Here is a 10239-nt window from a genome sequence, read left to right on the forward strand (position 1 = left end):
CAGAGACTCGTACTGATAACGTGTTATAAAATAATATAAAATAATATAAAGTAGATGAGAAGAAAGAAGAAGAAGATGAAGAGAGAAAGAGAAAGTGAATGGGAATTTTTCAGTTATTTATTCTAATGGGGTGAACCCCTGTTTATACAAATACAAGAGTTAAATATTAAGAAATTAAGAAAAATGAAAACTAAGAAAAGAGGAATGTTGATTACAATTAATGGTAATAAATAAAAGATTTGAACATCCACATAATTATTAATATTTATAATAATATTAAATTACTGTTTCTTTTCAAAAATATCTTAATAATTAAATATTTTATTAAAAGTAATCTAAAAAAAGTACTTAAAACTATTTTATTAAATATTTATTTCAGATTCAATTTTGATTTGTTGATGATTCAAAAAATAAAATTCAAATAAGAAAATTATTTTATATCTCATAAGAGCAAACTCAAAAAAAAATAAAAAAAATACGTACACTATTTTATTAAATATTTATTTCAAATTTAAACTTTTATTTATTGATGATTCAAAAAACAAAAGTAAAATAAGAATTATTTTATATTTCATACTTACTACTTATTTGAGTTTTAGTTGATTGTATTTATTTTTAGTATTTAAATTTTTTATTTTAATTAATGGTATTTTTATTATAATATCTACATCCATAATTTCCATTATATTAATTTGATATTGTATGGCGAATTTAAAAATTTCTCATTTTTTAATTTCTTTTTTGGTTTAGATTTTTTTTTTGAATGAAAGTAATTCATTATATAGCAACATCCGCTATTACAATAGATTGAAGAGCAGAAGGAATATTGCTCTCAGTAAAAAGACGATCAGACTAATAACAAGCACCGCGAGTAACACAATGTGTAACTTTGTTAGCAGATCGGTTTAGATTCTTTTAAGTGAACTCTGTATAATTGTTTTTCAAATTTTAATCTTTTGTTCCAATAATATTTAGCCAAATTTTTCCTTTGGATTAAACAATATTGTAGTGAATTTTTATGTTTCTCATATCTCTCCATTTTTGAATGATTTCTCTATTTTTATTTTTATGGTAAAATTTTCCTCTTATATAATATATAACTTTTTTCTGCATTAATATTCTAAATTAGTATCTCACATTAGTGCTATGCTAGCAAATTATTATGGGAAAAAAACAAAAAAATACAAAAAGGGGAAAAAAATTACAAAATTACTATGGGCCGGCCCATTCAACATTTATACAGCCCACATACAAATATTTACAAAAATACCACATGCTCTAAACTTTCAGCCGCACAGACTAAACGATAAAGATAAACATACCTCGATCGTTTCAAAACAGCAAAACAACTAAAATGAAACCAAAACGAGAGAAATACAACCATTAATTCCAGCGAAATCAACTGAAAAAGAAGACATGCAATGATCTAAACAGAAATTTACGAAAAAAAATCAGAAAAAACTAGGAAGAAACTGAAATTACACAAATGTTTTCGATTTTATTCGATCAAAACAACTCTCCTTAATATCGAAATTCAAATTCATGAAATGTAGATCTGTAACAAACAGATCTGGAGCTCCCCGATCCAAAACAATGTATGATGTGAAATTTTTTTAAAAAAAACCTCATGAATAATAGATCTACTTTATATACAGTTGCATTTTGGTTGATTACTGGTTTCCAATGTGAAATATATTTTTTTAAAAAACACAATAAGAAGAGAAAATTTGAATTAAGGGACAACAAGTTACGTATAAGTCTGTTTATTTTTTGTTTTGGTTGCCTTATAGTAGCATTATCGTTTTACGATAGTTCATATATTATGCAAGTAGCAAAACCATAATAAAATTACAAAACAACTGTAAACAAACTAAAATACAGAAAAACTCTTTGAACATCAACATCCATGATAAATCAAATTGTTACCCATTTATGATATAAAAATGGACAGGAAACAACTAGACAAAAATATATTAAAAAAAAAACACATACAGAACGTGTTTACACTATTAAAAAACTATGAAAAAACTAATACAAACTGAGAATAGATCAAATGAAGAAACTAAAATGAAAAACAATAAATCATCTGGAAAAACAAAAACAGAAAAAAAAGACAACAAAATGAAACAAAAATTAAGACTAAACAAACGAAAATGAAAAACCCATTAAAAGAACAAATAAATTAAACTAAAAAAATAGAAACCCTAAAAAACTAAACAAAACTAAACGAAATGCTAAATTGAAAAACCTAGAATAGTACAAGCGAAAAACACAAGACACACAAATGGCAAATACAAACAAATTTCAAATAGGGGCGAAACCATAAAGAAACTAAAATCAAACCTTATACCGAAGACCAACTCCATCTTGATTATTTTTTTGAGCATCATCTTGAGGAATTTTTTCATGGGCAGCCACCTTTGATTTCTTCTTTGGAGGAGCTCGCCCATGTTTCGACAATGGAGGAGCGAAATTAGAGTTATCCTCCTCAGCAACAAGTCGTTTACCCTTGTTCCTATTAGCTAAAGATTTCAACTCTATTTTAGAATTTTTTGTTTGAATAGGGGAAGGAGTTGATGAAGAACAAGTTACAGCCATATCTATATATGGATTAAGAGAAAAATTAAAAGATGAAAAATGATTATGAGATTCAGTTAATGGGAGTTGAAAAAAAATTGAAGAACAAAAAAAAAGAGGGAAAATAGAGTTGGGATTGTGGAGAAGGAAATATTCAGCTATGGAGGTTACTATTTAAAAAAAAGTTGAAAAGAAATGGAAAAAAAAAGAAAAAAAAAGAATGAAAGAGAGAAATGATGGATGGTTGATTGATAGGGGTCATAGGTCAGCACCTGTACCGATGCTTTGAATGAGTGTGCATGTGGTAAAATAGTAATAAAATAAAGAAGAGGAGTAAAAAAGTTGAGATAGCCGTGTAGTCATATTAGTGTAATAAAGATTACATTTTATATTTTTGATGTAAAAATTTCAATTATTTAAGAAAATGAACAAAAATAAATAAAGATAGCATTTGAAATATAGTTAGAGTTTGAAAAAAAAATTCAAAAAAGAAAAAAATTCAGAAAAACATAATTTAGCAAAAAAGATTCTATTTATTATTCTAATTGTTACATATTTTTTTTATTATTTTTGTCATTTTATATTATAATTATTATTATTTTACACATTAAGAGTCTATGCTCATTGTACTAAAAAATGATCAGATTAAGAGACACGATTCATAAATAATTTAACAATAGTACAATTATTATAGTTGGGAGCATATTTATAAAATCAATTGAGTATTTTATTTTTATTATTGTAAATTAAGATAGAAATGTTACTAACATACTTTTTGAATAATTGAAAATATTTATTAACCGCACACAAAGCGCGGTTTGTTTCCTAGTATATATATAAATGAAAAGTATAAGGCGGTGAGATGACATTCTAAAATTACTCCAAAATTATTTTTCTCTTCTCTCATAAATTTCTCTCAATTTAAATATTTTATTAAAGCATAAATCTACAAATTGATAGTTTACTATTATTTTAATAATTTTTCTATAAAAAAATATAAATCTACAAATTGAATCTCTTAATTTTAATATTTATTATATAGCATAAATCTACAAATTGATATTTTAATAATTTTTTTTATAAAAAAAAAAGATAAATTACAAATTGATATTTTACTATTATTTTAATAATTTTTCTATAAAAGTATAATTAAAATATTTTAAATAAAAAATAAATTCCAAAAAAAAAAAATACTAAAACTTAAATCAAATATAATTAATTGTAAATTTCATTAATATACATACATAAAATATCAATCAATGTATACACCTTAACTTATTTTTGTCTTTTTTTTTCAAAAAAAATGATAATAATAATAATATAAAAATAATAATTCAAATGTGTACGTTTTTGTTTTTTTTTGATAAAAAAATTAAGATATAATAATAATAATAATATAATAATAATAATAAAAAGAATCAGTTGTACGTGATACTTTAAATAATATTTTAATTACTTTTTATCAAATTTAAATTTTTAATTAAAAAATATTAACTAATTTGTAATAAAAGCCTACTTTATGTTTTTTTTAAAATAATAACTTTAATGTCAAGTATCACATAATTATAATTAAAGAGCATTGCTATTGGGTACCAGTGGTGCCTAACACCTTTCATAGGTAGTATCCTATGATTGGTTAGTAATATTTCCTAAATCTTATTTTTTTTAAAAAAATTATATGGAATCTGCTACTTAATTACTAAGGAAGATTGCCTTTTAACATTTCTCATAACTAAAATATAACATTTTTTAATATTTTTTTCCTTTTTTTTTTTTTAACTAAGATATTAAAAAATAATAATCACTTTTTTAAAATATATTAATTAATAGTAACAGAGCAAACTAATGAATTTTCTCTAATATTTTAAAAATGTTAAAAAATGTTTGAAATTCAAGATGAAATCTAAGATCAAGATATAGATTTGAGAAATACAATATTGACGACTACAAGTGAACTACGATAATGACTAGGGATGAGATACAATGATGACAACAAAAAAGATATGGTAATAAAAATAAGTGAGATATAATAAAACAACAAGTGGGATACAATAATAACAATAGTTTTGAATGATCGAGATATGAAAATAATACATTATGAGGAACACCGTAATTATTTTCTACACCAGTCTATTTATTTATTTTTATAAAAATAATTTTTTAACAAAGCAATTTAAAATACTACATATAATAAATTTTAAACTTCTTAATAAATAATTTCAAATAAAAATTAATGTAATTGTGCACTTATTTTTGATAAATAAAATTATTAATAATAATATTAAATAAGATAATATATTTATAATTTTACTATAGATTAGAATGACATTTTTAAGTAACTATTTATTATAATACTAAAAATAATTAAATCAGTCACGCAAAAAGTGGTTATATTGCCTAGTTATTATATATATTTAAAAATAAAAATTATGTTAATATTTTATATAAAAAATTAAGTTTATTATATATATTTAAAAATAAAAATTATATGTATATATAATCGCATTTAATATAATATATATATTTAATTCTTAATTTAACGATAACCTTTTGTTTTAAAAATGATAAATGATATGCTTCTAATAATTTGTATACTTTATTATAACCACACTCTCCTAAATACAAATTAAGAATATTGTATTTATCACTATCATTATTTTTTTAAAATATATGTTTAGACATACTATATAAAATATATTTATTTTTCAATTTAATCTTTATATATATAGAGATCTATATAAAATACATGAAATTCATTTTTTTATTGTACATATAAAATACATGTATATATATATAATCACATCTAAAGAGCACACCAATATAGTCGCAATAGCTAAAAAAATTTCAAAGATTGAAATCTTAAATCCTATCTCAAAAATTAAAAAATAAAAAAATAAAAATACATTATCTATAATTACAAAAATTAAACATACATATATTGTACTCAGCATCACTACATTAAATCTAATTAAAAAAAAAAACTAACTGTACGTGTGCAGTGTATGTGACATCAACATAGTTCTATATATCTATATATGGGTGCACTCTTAATGGGTATTACCCATGAATGGGTAAAATTAGAAAATTTTGAGTTTTTATGCTTAATTTTTCTATCTAATTAAAAAAATCTCTCATTTTTATATCATGTAGGCTAGATTGTTCCATCGGTAAAAAAAAATTAAAAAAAAAAAGTTTTTTAGCAAGAAAAATAAGAAAAGAAAAAGTTGAGTTTGAGTTAAATATTTTTGTATGAACATATTTGTGATATAGTGTAAAAAGAGATATTTTTTGATATTTTTTTTAATTAAGTAGTTAAATTAAGCATATAAATTTAAATTTGTGATTTCATTATTCGTTATTAGATCAAAATTTGATGGTTTGATATTTTTAAAATTAATATTTATAATTAAATTTGTTTAGTAACTATTCATGAATAATATCTATTAAAAAGTGTTCCATTTATATATATGCACTAGAGGAAAATATTTAAAAAAAAATTAATAAAATTATTTATCTCTATAATATACTCAATATAAATATTATTCTGTACATAATATCAAGTAAGTGAATCAAAATCATTAGTGTACTAAAATTGATTAATTATTTTATATTGATCTAAAATTTTGTATTATTAATTAAAATTTTATTACGAGTTATTGATTATATACAACTAGTAAATATCCCGTATTTCACGGCGGATATATAAAATATTTTAAATTATATTTAAAATTAAATTGTGTATTTTAATTAATAATAATTACGTAGTAGAATTATATTAAAGTTTTTATTTTACTATTAAAAAATTTGTGACATAAATACTTAAAATATTAAATTTGTCGCTAATAAATACCAGAATTCGTAAAATAGTAGCATAAATCTTCATTTATAGTTTAATTTTTATTCTGATGTGTGTGTTAAGTTCTGGGTTTGAATTTTATTGTATGTGTTTTAATGTTTGAGTTTTAGTGTTTTACTGGAGTTCTAATATTTGAGTATGTGTTTATGAGATCTATTTTTTTTTTATTTATTTATTTTTATAGATTTTAAGAACTTGAAATTTGATGTTGTTTCTATTGATTATTGGGATTGAGAGTTTGATTTTTCATACAGGAATTAAAGTTTGCCTTTTTCGTTTCATTATTTGAAAATATTAGTAGAAAGTTTATGGAATACTTGACATTAAAGTTATCATTTCAAAAAAAGACGTAAAGTAAGCTTTTATTAAAAATTAATTAATATTCTTTAATAAAAAATTTAAACATGGTAAAAAGCAATTAAAATATTATTTTAAGTATCACGTACACCTGATTCTTTTATTATTATTGTTATTATTATTATATCTTATTTTTCTTAAAAAAAAAACTAAAAACTTACCCATTAGAGTTCTCATTTTTATATTATTATTATTATTGTTGACCGAGGTTTTCGGCAACCAATTAAATAATATATAAGAAGAGCTGTGGAAAGTTTAATGCATGAGATTTTTACGTGGTCGGGGCATTAATGAGCCTTAGTCCATGAGTCTTTGGTATTAATGAGAGTATTTATTACAGAGAATGTTCTTGGTGGATTTCTCTCCTATTTTCTCTCTTCGATTCCTTAAATAAAATCGATCGACCCCTTTTCAATCTGTTTGTGGGGGTATTTATAGTGTTTTTCTAGGGGGATCCCTAGGAATGGATCACTTGTCTTTCTGTGTTAGCTTCATAGGGGCACATATTCCTAGTAGATACAACATAGGAAATACATGACCTATACCGTAGGTATCTTAGGAGTTAGGTGGATATAATCTTTTATCCCCTCTTGATTGATGTGATTCCTCATAAAGTAGTCGTCACTAGACTCATCCATTGTTGTGTAATCAGCGTAAGGAGGGCATACACCATCTGTCACGTCTTTTATGGAGGTTCCAATACATTTTCCCCCATGCGACATTAAATACGAAGTGATTGTTCAAGTAATCTCTCTACCTCCCGGACATGCCTTATCATGGCTCTAGCCTCCCGGAGAGTAAGGATGTATCTCTTTTCCGGGAGGCACCTTCCCTATGGTGTTCCTCTTTTGTCGAAGACTTAATTGATTTTCGTGAGTGATGTTGCTTTCAGATCCATGTGCCACCTTTATCCGCATCCACGTATTTTGGAAAAAATTAGAGGCAACATTTACCCCCAAGCCTCGTTTAGTGAAGGGTGAACGAGGCTTGCTCGATGCCTCCGGTTTGCTTGTTGACATAATGGCACGTGCTTTAAGCGCGTGAGCTGCATTTATGACGGTCATCATTAATATTGATTTCCTTTTGTAGGCAACGATTCGCTTCCCGTCCATTGAGAAACCGACGCATTTAATCCGAGTGTCAGAAGAGTACTCAAATGTTTTCTACCTCCCTGGCACCCATCAATCTCACGCGTTGGATTCGTAGAATGCGAATCGATTACAATTTCCACCGTACGATGGTGTCTGATCACAGTTGCCTTACACCCCATCTGGTCTATAAAAGCCAGCATTTTTTCTTTATTGGGTTACTTTCGCTATCTCGCCACTTCGACCCAAGAAACTCTGAGAAAATTTCAGAAACCATAGATTTCTTGCTGTTGTTTCTTCGTCGTTGCCAGTCTGCATTCTACCGTCGATCATCATCAATTTCCAGTTCATTACCTTTATGTAAGTTTTATGGATACATTTTACTTTTGCTATTCACTTGCATGTTAGGGCAGAGTTTTTGGTATAGCTTTTAGTCGTATTTGATTTTTGCGGTGGAATAATTTTGGCGAAGACCATCGTATGGCGTATCTTTTCATTTGTGTTCTGCTACTTTCTTTCTTTTTCATTTTGCGAAAACTTTTTTGCTTAGGGACTGTTGAGAGTATGACACGGTTTTCAAACTTATCTCTCTCTTTTCGTCTTTTCCTTTTTCTCCTGCTTTTGCTGCCTCTAGGATATTTACACCCAATGTTTGCCTAGGAGAATCCCTGGATTTATTCCTGGCAAACATCCGGAGGGAGCCTCTTTCCAGCGGTTAGGGGGACCCCATTCCCTCCTTTCATGTTAGGGTTTGGTTTGGGGGCTAACTGCTGGATTTCTCTTTTTTCAGAATCTTACTCATCTCAAGACATGTCTATCCCCATGACTGGAGCAAAATCCTCAGACATAGGTGTAATACCCGGTAAAAATATAAACATATTTTAAATTTTATATACAATTTGTGTGAGAATAAATATTTATTTATTTCTACTAATAGTGAATAGAGACTATTGCTTAGAATAGTATTGATAGATTTCCAAACATAGTTGAAATTATAGTAAATGTCAAGGTAAAATTATGGTGTTTTTACGAATTAGGATAATTACTCAATTAAAGCCCAATATGAAAGTCTATTAGAGTTTTATAGATTATATAGTGGGTTTAATTTATTATATGAGTGCATTAAATAACATTATAATGGAATTAATGTCACAAAAATTTGTAGGTTTTGATAAATTCGCAGGGTTAAAAACTGTTTTACTAAAATGATCATATCTAGAGTTTTAGAGGTCCGATTGAGGTGATTCTAGTGGCATTGGAAAGATAATTCAAAGATCTATAAATTTTATAGAAATAGTTATATCATAATTCGGAATTTTTCTAGGTGAAAACTGAGCCTAAAGTTACGAGATAAATGGCTTACTTTTAAAATTTAAAAATTAGATATTTGTTGATTTAATAATATTTTAGCATTTTATTATATATTATTATTTTTAGTTAACCTAAACCTATCAAAATACGATATTTCATAATCTTTTTATCAAACCCTAAACTATCATAGTTTTATTTTTCCTCTTCAAACCAATTAGTCAAAGCCTCATTCTTCTTCATGGTTGCTTCTCTCAAACCTTCAACAATTCTTCTTATTTTCTACCTTCATTCTTAAAGTTTTGGATTTATAATCAAGGCTTATGGGCTTGAGACATCAAATAAAAAGTTGTGAAGAGGTATGAAATATTTTCTTGCTCAATAATACTAAATGTTATCTAGGGTTCGGACCTATTATATTTTTCGTTTTCAGAAAAAACAAGTTTCAGTAAAGTGATAATATCTCTCTTGATATTCATCTGTTTTTAGAGATTTTTTGTATCGTTGGAAAGCTTATTCGATTTTCCATAAGTTTTATGAAGAAACTTTTTGTTAATTCGAAGTCATACTATGTCAAAAAAAATCAGTTTTATTCAATATCATGTGATTCGTTTCTTGAATATTGTTCTTGCAAAACTGTTTTGGTAAAATTGTAATATCTCCTTGAATATAATTCTAATTTCAAAGATTTTTGTATCATTGGAAAGGGAATTTAATTTCCTAAAACTTTGATGAAGATTTGATCTTCTAGTTCTGAACCATTCAATGTCAAAAGTTTGTATTTTTGCTAAGTCGTGTAATTCGTTACTCCATATTTCTTCTCAGAAATAGTTTCAGTAAAACAATCATAACTCCCTCAGTTTTAATCCATTTTTAATGATTTTTATATCATTGGAAAGATAATGAAATTTCGTATAATTTTTATGAAGACAACTTTCACTGAATTAGTATAGTTGTTGGTCAAAAATAGTGATCTTTCTGCTGTACTGTAAGAGTACGAATTTTAATGTTAGGGCCTTGAACCATGTGTTGTTATAGGTAGTAATGACGAGA

Source organism: Cannabis sativa, chromosome 5 (genome assembly GCF_029168945.1).
Source record: "Cannabis sativa cultivar Pink pepper isolate KNU-18-1 chromosome 5, ASM2916894v1, whole genome shotgun sequence".
Taxonomy (NCBI): domain Eukaryota; kingdom Viridiplantae; phylum Streptophyta; class Magnoliopsida; order Rosales; family Cannabaceae; genus Cannabis; species Cannabis sativa.